The 13,185-nt window shown below is 35.1% G+C and overlaps 1 protein-coding gene across 5 annotated transcripts in view; it reads right to left on the minus strand.

Annotated features, from left to right (window-relative positions):
- The window catches only part of LOC120778701, a 172,685-nt gene that overhangs the window by 126,731 nt on the left and 32,769 nt on the right, over positions 1-13,185 (minus strand). Inside the window, exon 1 of one of the 5 annotated variants that reach the window (XM_040110659.1) lies at positions 10,269-10,722. The exons of the other annotated variants lie outside the window; for them this stretch is intronic. The gene's annotated coding sequence lies outside the window, so the exon portion shown is untranslated. Of the gene's footprint in view, positions 1-10,268; positions 10,723-13,185 lie in introns of those variants that run through there. 5 annotated transcript variants of the gene reach the window in all.

Raw genomic sequence — 13,185 nt, forward strand, 5'->3', positions numbered from 1 at the left:
GTGACTGCTTCAACCTACATTTGGAGAAAATAATTCGAGCTGCGTCCGAATGGATGAAAGCGCTCCAGCTCTGAAAGTATTCGATGCAGAGGGAAGCAGAGAAAGAAGAAGATTGCCTGAGGCAATAATGCATTCTCCGAAGAAAGTGGACGATCGGAATGAATCCTTTGTATTTGTAAAGTGTATTATGTCTTCCGTGCAGCCGAAGCTAACATTTTATTCTTTCTTTCTTCTTGATATTTATATCCTAACCCTGTTACAAGTTAATTTGTTACATTTTTTTCTTCATAAATATCTTCAAAACCATTATTGCATGAATCTTTGCTGCATGAAGCACCAAATTGAACTGACAGTTTTGCTGTAGCGGTGTAATTTATACTCGTATCACAGCCAACAGGAGAACATTCCGTTTAATGTCATTCATGCCAAAATCACCGAATGCTTTCATCAACTTCCCAGGTAATTGAGTTGTACGTTTTCGTAAAATCCGCTCATTTGATGTGGCATTTTATACGAGTTAGCAAGCAGCAAACATTAGTTATTCTCAATTTTTGACATTTTTCTATTAAAATTGCATTACGGTTATTTAGGGCAAACATATGTATGTGATGTATATTATACATATGTTTCATCATGTTCGTTTGAAACTGGAAATATATACATATATGGATATGTTTGTGAGAGTTTTGAAAGATATTATTGGAAAGTTTCGCTTGGCGACCGCAAAGGTGGCAAGAGTAAAGTCCTTTATGTGTGTAACACTTGAGTACTTCCATTGCAATCATGAGTTGGCGCTGAGTTGAATTTAATTCTTGATGGCCATGAGATGAGTGAAGCTGAGTTTGCAAGTTGCATTTGAAGGACGTTGACTGATGATGATGTGAATCGGCAGCGAAGTTCGTAAACCACGAGTAATGCGGCCAAGTGCAGGAGCAAGTTGATGATTTTGATTTTGAGTAAGAAAGCTTTTCTATGGTAGGTAGCATTACTCAAGATGACTGGCATATTGCGTGCAGCTTATAGCATGTGGCATGTATCAAGAGTTGCATCGATAATTGTTCATTTGGTTGAAATGCATACTCTGCCGTTTCTATTGGAGCACGTTTCTTTTTCAAAGCGCTAAATTTACTGACCTTGATCATATCATTGATGATTGCCAGGCAATGAAAGCGCATTTTTCTTAAAAATGTTTTGAAAGAGGATGATATGAGTTATGACCATAATATAGTTATTGAAGGCTTGTTCCGGATGAGTGAACTTAAGGAAGAACCCAAATAGACGGTTTAAAGATATACCGCTAACTTTTGAATTTTAATTTATTGATGGTTTAACAAACGTTTGCTTAAATAATTCCGCCATACTGTGATCATAGTACGGAACAGTTGTAGAACTGTGATAAAAAAATTGTAAGATTTTTTAATGTAAATGTAGCAGGAAAACCCATTCGTCGAAATAGTTTTTTTTTAGGCTCGTATGAGTGTCACTGACATCTGTGCCGAAAATCACATCAAAACAATCATTAGTGCGTGTATACGCTGTTCTTTTTGAAGTATATAAAGTGCATTCGGCGATTTTTGCGAAGAGTGAGATTATTCTATAAAGAAGTTCCATTAAATTTTGTGAGCGGAATCAAATTTCTAGAAAAATGTTCAGAATGTTCAGAATGCTGGAAAAGGCCTTCGGTGATAATTATTTGTAGTGAGCAAGTATTTCTGATTGATACAATTCAATTCAAAGAGCGTCAAGAACGCATTGACGACGAACCACATTCAGGACGGCCATCAACAACAACTGATGATCAACCCGTCAATAAAATAAAGCAATTCATGCTTGAGAATCAGCGACTATCTAAAATAAATATCGAAAGGACTACTAAAAACCATTTTGAACGATCATTTGTGCCAAAGAAAAGTGAAAGTACTATTGGTTCCAAAATCACTCAATTTTTTCGAAAAACCACGACGCGTCTATGAAACAATGCTTTCTGACTATCAGGATGTCATGAAATGTATTATTACTGGCGATGTGTCTTGCATCTAGGCTTGCGATCCGGGAAACAGACGATCAATCGGCCGAATATCGCGGCAAAGGTGAACCGAAGCCGAAAAACCACGTTAAAGCAGGTGAAAAATCAAGGTTATGTTGACAGGTTTCTTCGATTATCGAGGTTTGGTGCATTCCGAACTCCTTCCGACCGGCCAAACTGTCAACAAGGAATACTATTGCAATGATATGCGACATTCGGCGAAGCTGCTCGTAAAAAGAGGACGGAATTATGGGCCGACAACTCTTGGTGTTTGCGCCACGAGGGTGATTTTTCGTGAATTTTTCGCCAAATTTTCCAACAATATCGAGCCACAAATTCTGGGTAATCAGCAAACTCAAAAGACCGCTCCGGCAAACCGTTTTGAGATAACTGAAGACATTAAAAGTAAAGGCTGTTCCGGAAATTGACTTCAATAGGTGTTTCGAGGAGTGGAAAAAGCGTTGGAACAACTGTATTGGGGCAATGGGGTTTATTTTGAGTGGGACGACATAGTTTTTGATAAATTAAGAATTTTAAAATTATGAACAAAGACATACCATTTTTTGCTCATAGAAGTATGTTATAAAAGGTTCAGCAATATTTTTTTAAATTTTTTCAGTTACCGTCACTTTTGAATTATTTGGAGACCATTATTTTAGAAGCCTTCTTGTTTGTTCTTAATTGGGATTTTTGGCTTAAGAAGTAAGTTATATTTATATTGTCAATTATGAAAAATCTATATTTTGTGCCTATAATGTGATTATATTTGAAAGTTTTTTCGAAAATTTAAAGTTATTGTGGGCGATGGTTTCGGAGTTATATCGTATTTGTAAGAATTTTTAACTTAGACGCGTCGCAAATTTTAAATAGATTTTTACAGCAGCGATTTTTTTTAAGTTGCTGAGGAAAACTTTTCCAAAACAGCTGGACCGATGGTCTTGAAATTTTCACACGATAACAGATTTTTTATACAAATATCTTTTTTAAGCAACTCTGAAGTTGGAATTTTTTTTTAACAAAAAACTGTTTTTTACGAGTCTCTCTGTTATTAATGTCAAAATCATCATTAACAAGTAAGGAAGGGCTAAGTTCGGGTGTCACCGAACATTTTATACTCTCGCATGATAAAGTGACAATCGAGATTTCATTATCCGTCATTTACATATTTTTCAAATACCGTATTTGTGTAAAGTTTTATTCCGCTATCATCATTGGTTCCAAATGTTTATACTCGTATTATACAGAGAAGGCATCAGATGGAATTCAAAATAGCGTTATGTTGGAAGAAGGCGTGATTGTGAACCGATTTCACCCATATTTCGTACATGTCATCATGGTGTTAAGAAGATATTATATACCGAATTTCATTGAAATCGGTCCAGTAGTTCCTGAGATATGGTTTTTGGTCCATAAGTGGGCGAGGCCACGCCCATTTTCAATTTTGAAAAAAAAACCTGAGTGCAGCTTCCTTCTGCAATTTCTTCCGTAAAATTTAGTATTTTTGATTTTCAACATAACCTTTGTATGGGAGGTGGGCGTGGTTATTATCCGATTTCTTCCATTTTTAAACTATATATGGGAATGCCTGAAGAAAACGACTCTGTAGAGTTTGGTTGACATAGCTATAGTAGTTTCCGAGATATGTACAAAAAACTTAGTAGGAGGCGGGGCCACGCCCACTTTTCCAAAAAAATTACGTCCAAATATGCCCCTCCCTAATGCGATCCTTTGTGCCAAATTTCACTTTAATATCTTTATTTATGGCTTAGTTATGACACTTTATAGGTTTTCGGTTTCCGCCATTTTGTGGGCGTGGCAGTGGGCCGATTTTACCCATCTTCGAACCTAACCTTCTTATGGAGCCAAGGAATACGTGTACCAAGTTTCATCATGATATCTCAATTTTTACTCAAGTTACAGCTTGCACGTACGGACGGACGGACAGACGGAAGGACGGACAGACAGACATCCGGATTTCGACTCTACTCGTCACCCTGATCACTTTGGTATATATAACCCTATATCTGACTCTTTTAGTTTTAGGACTTACAAACAACCGTTATGTGAACAAAACTATAATACTCTCCTTAGCAACATTGTTGCGAGAGTATAAAAATAGTTTCAAATTTTACTTGCATTTCGGATTTGAGCAAATTTTAAGCAGAGAAGTTTTCCTCACCAACAACCTTTTTGCGTAGGTCGTCCGATAGATTACGGATCAAGGGAATACCAAATATTTCAAAATAAATAGCCAATTAGTAAAGTAAGTTAAATTTTCCTATTGCGCGTTTTTATATTCTAGCAGATGTTGCTAGAGAGTATAAAAGTTTTGTCTCAAAATAATCGAGATATAGATATATAAAAGATTTCAAGTCCAGATAACAGTCTGTCCGTCCGTCCGTCTGTAGGTCTATCCGTGCAGGCGACAACTTGCGTCAAAATTGAGATATATATAGTATGTATCTTCTTAAATAATGTATATTCCTTAGTACTCTTGTGAGCTCGGTATTGTAGATGGGCGTATTATTTAATGGGCTGAAAATTATTATACGTGGTCAAAATAAATAAATCAACCAAGCTTTTTGACAAGAAGTTACTTTAGTATTCCTTCAAATCGTGTGAAAATTGGTAAAATTTGATTATAGCCACGCTCACTAATGAAGGATTTGTTGCGTACAAATCATACATCAATGAGTTACAGAATACAGCTTTGCAAAAATAGTGCCCTCAAGGTAATTCATCTTAATCCAAGAAATTGACGAAATCAGTTTTTAAATCTTCAAGGACACAGACACCAAATATGGTCAAAAATACTGAAAAAATTCATCGGAAAAAAAAATCGGAAATCGTTGCGAATGTTGGAAAAGGCTTACGGTGATTAAGTTTCATCAAACACACGGTCGAGTGATCGTTGAAGACATGCCTCGTTCTGAACGACCTTTTACTTCTTGGATTGTGCTTGAAAATCGAAAGAAAACTCGACATCTTTTGCGAGTTCGTTCGAATGATTTTGGTGGATAGATTGGTTTATTGCTCAACTCGACTCGATAAAGCAGACATTTTTTTCAACAACAGGTATTTTTGGACATGCTTGATCGTGCGATTTTTGATTCCAAATTTATGGAAATCATTATAATTGCCGATGATATATGGGCTTATAAGTTTGATATGCAAACAAGTCAACAATCAGCGGAGGGGCGAAGAAACGAGCCGAAATCAAAAAAATCACGCCAAAACCGCTCAAAAATCAAGGTGTTGCTCATTGGTTTTTCGATATTCGTGGTTTGGTGCATTATGAATTTGTTCCGAAGAGACCGACGGTCAATAAGGAGTTCTATTTGGCTGTATGGAGGCGTTTGCGTGAGAACATCCGTCGAAAATGGACGGAATTGTGGAAGAACAATTCATGGACTTTATGATATGATTGAGACCATCGATGTTACGTTATGAAAATGCAAAATCGTAGTGTATAGTATACCATATATCAGAATTTTAAATTCCGTATGATTCTACAATCACTTCATAGTTTATAATTAGTCCTCGATCAACCACCGTATTCACTAGATTTGGATTCGTGTGATTTTTTCTTATTCCGCAAACTGAAATTGGCGCTCCGTGGAACCTGTTTTCCGTCGATCGAAAAAATAAAATTCGCTGAAGGAGCTAAATGCCATCCCAAAAGTACTTAGGAAAAGTGTTTCGAGGACTAATCGTTGGCATAGATGTATTACAAGACGACAAAATAAATATTGTTGAATAATTAAATATTTTGCGTTTATGCGTGTATCAACTTGCCTTATTAGTTAATTTTTTAGTTCCTTTGTCGTGAGATCAGTCCTACAAATATTTTCCGGACAAACCCTATACACTCGATTTGGGCCAATATTAGACTGGTGTCTCATTTATGTTCACAAGAGTCAAAGAGTTAAGTTGTATATCAAAATTATCAGAATGACGAGACAAATTAAATTTTAGTTGTCTGTCTGCCCGACTATCTGTCCGTCCATCCGTCTGCTCGGCATTAATTCAAGTAACTTGATGAAACTGGATACACGTGATACCCGTACTCTGAGATGGGTGAAATCGGTAGTGGTTATCTAAGGTGGTGAAACTAAGCCACAAGTAAAGTTTGAGCTTGTGATTTGGTAGAAGAATTCAATGTATGAAGAAAGTGATGAAAAAGTGGACTTAGTCCTGTCTCTTGATTGGCTTAAAGTACATCAAAACCAAATCACTAAAGTTAAATTAACCACACTTGCTGAGAACAGGTGCTTTTAGCATTCATACAGTTTGAAAATGACCTTTCTTTCACTCCTCACAAGGCGCTTTTGTTGAAAACTACTAAATATGCGATAACTCATGAAATAAATAACAGAGGCATTAAATATCATGCCCAACATGGTACGCAAGAACTACATAGAAGAGAGAGAAGCCGATGTCATAATTGGACATTTGATGTGGCACTGGAGACTGTTAGATGAAATTTAATACCTCGGAAACTACTACAACCAATCAATCAACCAAATTTGATATATAAAATTAACCCAGAATTCTTAGTGACAAAATTTTTGAAACGGGCCACATTATTTTTGTTGGTCAAAAACTTTTAAAACAAACTTATAGTTTATTAGATTTAGAGTATATAAAAACACGTTTCAGCTGGTTTTGTGAAATTATAATTTTTTACGCAGATATTAACAATTTATTTTTTCAGCATTTACGAGAGAAAAACTAATTTTGTTGATACTTATTCGAGCTCGGTGTTCGGTTTCTTGTAACAATGATACAAAATAAGTTTAATTGACATATATTGCAGTTATATAATCCAACCGAATTATTTCGTTGAAATTATAAACAATTTTTTTAAACAAATAATTTTTTTTACAACTTCTCAATCGTTTTTAATTACGTTTCTTGCAAATAACTGTTACGTGTTCAATTGCGCGTCTTACAAATAAACAAAATTTTAGGGGACTCAATTTCGTGGAAAGTTATCAGCATTTTTCTGTGAACACAACAACAACAACAACATTGAAATCTGTTTTGTGTTGCAGCAAGTTGCTCAAATTGAATTTATTTTTGTATTGAGATCCGGCTCCATCGGAGAAATATATCACTTTTTTGATACTCGTTTGACCAAATTTGCTTTTCAAGTAGGCGATGACTTTCGTGTTAAATAAATGCACCGCGTTTGCATCATGGTGCAAATTTTCAGAAATCAAAACGTAGTTTTCATTTTTGACCGCGTTATTTTTTTTTATAGTACACTACATAGGGATGTAAAGTTGCCTGAACATTAGCCCAATGTTAAGACTGCACGGCATCTTGTACTTGGCCAGTATAATTTTCGGAAAAATCAAGAGTCACAATAAATTCTCCTTCATTTACATTACGTTTCATTTCCTCGAAATAGGCTGCTTGCGATCTAGCTAAGAAATCATGCTTGGCAACGGCAGGCAAATCTTTGATCAGTTGCTGCAAAAATAAGTTGAAAATATTACTTGAGCAAAATGGAGTATCACAAATTCAATTTCAACAATGGACAAGTACAGACAGGTATGTATAATGTAGAATAATTTTTACAGTAACTCAATGATCACTATTGTTGACCCTCTCTCTATGGTTACAGGTGCGAACTTCTATTGAATTCTTCATCAAGGGAAGAATTTTTGCAGCAACTGATCAAAGATTTGCCTGCCGTTGCCAAGCATGATTTCTTAGCTAGATCGCAAGCAGCCTATTTCGAGGAAATGAAACGTAATGTAAATGAAGGAGAATTTATTGTGACTCTTGATTTTTCCGAAAATTATACTGGCCAAGTACAAGATGCCGTGCAGTCTTAACATTGGGCTAATGTTCAGGCAACTTTACATCCCTATGTAGTGTACTATAAAAAAAAATAACGCGGTCAAAAATGAAAACTACGTTTTGATTTCTGAAAATTTGCACCATGATGCAAACGCGGTGCATTTATTTAACACGAAAGTCATCGCCTACTTGAAAAGCAAATTTGGTCAAACGAGTATCAAAAAAGTGATATATTTCTCCGATGGAGCCGGATCTCAATACAAAAATAAATTCAATTTGAGCAACTTGCTGCAACACAAAACAGATTTCAATGTTGTTGTTGTTGTTGTGTTCACAGAAAAATGCTGATAACTTTCCACGAAATTGAGTCCCCTAAAATTTTGTTTATTTGTAAGACGCGCAATTGAACACGTAACAGTTATTTGCAAGAAACGTAATTAAAAACGATTGAGAAGTTGTAAAAAAAATTATTTGTTTAAAAAAATTGTTTATAATTTCAACGAAATAATTCGGTTGGATTATATAACTGCAATATATGTCAATTAAACTTATTTTGCATCATTGTTACAAGAAACCGAACACCGAGCTCGAATAAGTACCAACAAAATTAGTTTTTCTCTCGTAAATGCTGAAAAAATAAATTGTTAATATCTGCGTAAAAAATTATAATTTCACAAAACCAGCTGAAACGTGTTTTTATATACTCTAAATCTAATAAACTATACGTTTGTTTTAAAAGTTTTTGACCAACAAAAATAATGTGGCCCGTTTCAAAAATTTTGTCACTTATGTTACGCTGTGAAAAAATCGCAAAATCGTAGTGTATACCATGTGTCAGAATTTTAAATTCCGTATGATTCTTCATTCACTTCATAGTTTATAAATCGAAAGGCAACGATGATATCGAAACAAAATAGTCCTCCCTTTAGGGTATGCCATCTTGTCTAAAAACCGCATTTGTGTTATTGTGCTAATGTTGTATAGCTGGAATATACGAAAATTACTCATACGTCCTGCTGTCCATCAGAAGCAAGCAGTATTCGGAAGTTGCTCATACGTCCTGTTGTGCATCACAAGCAAACAGTTTTGGGTACAACAATTTCATATTTATTTCAACTTTTGCTCTCCAAAGAAGTTGATTGAAGTCGACTTCATTGATAGACTATGTTCAAATGAGGACTCCGAGAAGGAAATGTCGGCAACCCTATAAAATATAACGTCTACCAATAGACATGACGTAATTTTGACTGCTGGTGGGTGTCATGTTTGTTTACGGATTTGTGTAAAGTTTTGGCCTCTTCGCTGTATTCAGTAAGGTTTGCCATTTCATCTTGTCAAGTTTCACTTTCGTGCAACGCTTGAAAATTGTCCAAGATTATTACGCAAATTCAGGTTCTCCGAAAAATTGATAAATTCACGCTTATCGTAAAGTTATATACTCAGATGCGGCATATTTTGGGCTTAATGGCCTCATCAACAAATAAAACTGTCTCCATTGGGGTGAGTTTTGGAAACGCGGTTGGTGTGGATCGTGGTGTGGCGGCATCATCGGGCCATATTTCTTTCGAAATACGATCATTAGCGAGCGTTATAACACGCTGTTGACCGAAATTTTCTCAGTAATTTTATGAAATCGACGTAGAGGATCTCTCTTTGCAACCAGACGGTGCACCGCCTCATGTTTTGCTTTAGTTTCTCTTCTTTAGGATTATGTTGAATCAAAGGCTTACGGGAATAAATCTGCAATGCGCGAGGAGCTTAAAGACAACACTAAACGAATTACAGCCGAAATTCTGCAGCGATCGATATTTTGTTCGAATAAAATTGCCAGAAATTATTTGCGTAACAAAAAAACATTTGAGTTTTTTATTTCATTTAATGCTCACGATTTTCTTTTTGTTAGACCCCTTATATATGTATATGCATGTATTAAGACAAAGGAGAAGCCTATGAGTAAGAATGCCTCTCGTTATTAAATGTTTCGGATAATTTAGCCAACTCAACCGTAAGAAACTCTTAGAAACATTAACAAAAGTCTCTCGTTGGGCTCTCTGGTAATGGAAGATTTAACTTACGGTAGCTCATTTGATAACTTATTTCAGACCAAAAAAAAAAACACGAATGCGAGAGTATAAAGTGCGAAGAGCAGACACATCTATACTCTAATGAATCATTTTTTGTTTTCTGTCAATAAATAATTATGTAAAGTTTTTATGTTTTATATATTTGTACAATCACTAAGAGGTAGTGGCCTCTCTACTACTTTTAGTTTAAAAGGTCAAAATAACTTTTTCATGAATTCACTTTACGCAGCCCATCGCGAGCAGTAGTCACGTACGCAACGCTTTTTGCATGCTTGCGGCTTTTTAAGCACATTTTTATACACGAGTATTCAATCGAATATCAGATTTAAAGCAAAGGACACTACACTCACCGCAAATTAGAATTGTTGCGTTTTTCTGAAATAACCACCTGTTTACATTTATTATTTGCTGTTACACTACAAGTACTTGTAAAAACATAACATTTGCGTTGCTAATTGGGAGCACAAATTACACACATACATGTAGTATGTATAAGCAAGAACTACTCACTGCTGTGTAATATACATTAAAATATATACCATTTTCCGTTACATGATTTTGCTTTTATTCTTTTTTCACATACATGATGTATTTCGATATATAATTCTATGAAGAGATTTTCATATTTGTATTTAGGCACTTTTTGTTTATTACTTGTAGTTTTAAGTTATTTACAATTTAAATTTTTTTATATGTTTGAGGGCGATTAAAATTTGCACGTACGCTTCATAAACACACTTAACTGCTCAGATTGTGAACACTTTTCTACACAGCGTCTTTTTGAATGTATTGTATTTTTTGTTTAATTATTTATTTCAAACTATTTTATCATATTTTCTTTGATTTTTAATATTTTATTGACTCACACAAGGGAAACCATTTTATAAAATAGTTTTTTTTTTACGTGTGAAATAACTTAAAATGAAACAATTGATAAAAACAATACTATATCGCTCAGCGCCCCCTGAATAGACAACAAATTTGTTTGCAATTCTCATAAATATAATTCCACATTCACAAGGTTTGTATAAACAAGAAAAAACGTTAACTTGGGCTGCACCGAAGCTACATACCCTTCACAGGTGCATTTCTGTTAGTAACTATGTGTTCCGTTTGTATGGCAGCTATATGCTATAGTTAACCGATCTGATCAATTTCTTCGGAGATTACATTGTTGCCTTAGAGAATAATATATACCAAATTTCGTGAATATATCTTGTCAAATATGAAAGTTTTCCATACATGAGCAGCTTCTTGAAGAGAAAATGACGTTTGCAAAATTTCAAAACAATATCTTAAAAACTGAGGAACTAGTTCGTATATATACGGACAGACGGACGGACGGACGGACGGACAGACAGATGGACATGGCTAAATCGACTCAGCGGAGCATTTCAGGGTAAAAATATGGTGAATTTTGAATTAACAAGAAGTCCTGGCACATTTTTTCTATAATAATTCCCAAGCGTCTGTTTGTCTTATCAGACGGTGGTTACTTTGAAGGGGACAAAATGGATATGCCTGAATAAATAAGCACTTGCTTAAAAAATTCAAAACAGTTTTCGAAAAAACCTCTTACACATATTGCTCGTACTTCAATCTCTCTCCTCCACTCATACTCTACTATATATAAGCTTTTAATTGAAATTTTCTTTAATTTATTTTTCGCCGAAAGTGCGACAAATGAAGTTAATGTGTAAAACTAAAGTGATTAAGCCAATATAGAAACTAATACTCAACTTGAGTATGAAAAGTCAGCCAAATTGATAGTTCCCTAGAGAAAATCAAACTTTTGGTTTAAGGGGTCAGTAGGGTAATCTTTTTACCAAAATTTTTTTTTGTGCATTTTCTGTTTCGTTATACCCTTAGAATTAATGTAGAAACCCACTTTACCATTGGAAGGTTTCGAAAAAGGCCCAAAATTATTAATACCGCTCGACGTTCGGAGCGCTTGGAGTGCACACCTCAAACTTTAAACGCGTTTTTCCCAAAACACACTTTTTTGAACTGGCGGACATGATTCCAGTCGAACTACTCAACCGATTTTCTTAATTTTTTTTTAAATATTCACAAAACGCCTGGCTATCGTACCTACTAGATTCATACTTTTATATAATTTATTGACAATGTTATGGCAAAATTTATGTTAAAAAACATCAAACGCATCTCTTTCACCCAGCTATTTCTCCGACAGATGTCATCAAAAAATTCCGAAAAAATTTATACATACGATCCACGATATACCTAATGATATGTGAAAAAGTTCTATTGTTCAATAAAAACAAAAATGTCAAAAAACAGGCCAGATTACCTTACTGACCCCTTAAGGGTGAAGTAAGATTTTTAAATTTTTCCTCGCATAATATCTCAAAAATGTTGTTTCTAAATTTCAAGTCGGTTGGAGCAAAGTTGAATAAGTTATAAGTGTATTTTGCTAATTTTCCCACGAACGCTTTTCATTAGATCTTTTTCCACACAACTCACGTTTTCAAAGTCGGCGTCTCTTATAACTCCAAAACTACAGCACCCATCGTTTTGTAATTTTGAACACTATCCACTATCACTGGAGATGATGTGAATTTCAAACTCTCTATTAGTTTTCGTTTACAATAAAAAACTAATCGATTTTTCCTTGTTTCCGAAAAGGGTGAATTTGAAATTAAAAAAAAAAAAATTCTTACTCTCACCCGACGCGGATAAGTGTGTTAAAGTCTTCAAGTACTGTTTGTTAAGCGAGCTCTTGTCTAATGACATCATCAAGCGAAACAGTGAAACTCTTTTGATTGACATTCGAAAACTCGGAATCAGAGCTTCTTGTAGACAACTCTTCTATAAGAGCCGTAGGGGTAGGGCAATTAATAACTGACAACTGTTGTATAAGTTTGGACTCAGAATCTTTAAGGAAGAACAAGACGCTTCGTGGAAACCTTTTTGCGGAAAGGCGAAAAAGTGTCATGAATTTTAAAGCGACAGAGGCATCCTCACTAAGAACTCTATCATTCCCTCTATTACCTCGCTCACTTTCACTTTCCGAGCAATTCTTCGTCTGGAATAGTACCACTAGGAGTGTCTGATATGGACTACGCATCCTTTTCGAGCGTTCAAAATAGTTAAGTGCCATGGGTCTACACGAGCACTCTACAGAGTTGTCACTCTTTCGTGCAATTAGCTGGTACCCATTTATCAGCATCCTATTAGGAAATATTATTGGGGCTGACCGTTAACAGATCGTAACTCAATTGCGCTTATCTCAGAAAACTTATTAGC

The sequence above is a fragment of the Bactrocera tryoni genome, chromosome 5 (assembly GCF_016617805.1).
Source record: "Bactrocera tryoni isolate S06 chromosome 5, CSIRO_BtryS06_freeze2, whole genome shotgun sequence".
NCBI classification, from domain to species: domain Eukaryota; kingdom Metazoa; phylum Arthropoda; class Insecta; order Diptera; family Tephritidae; genus Bactrocera; species Bactrocera tryoni.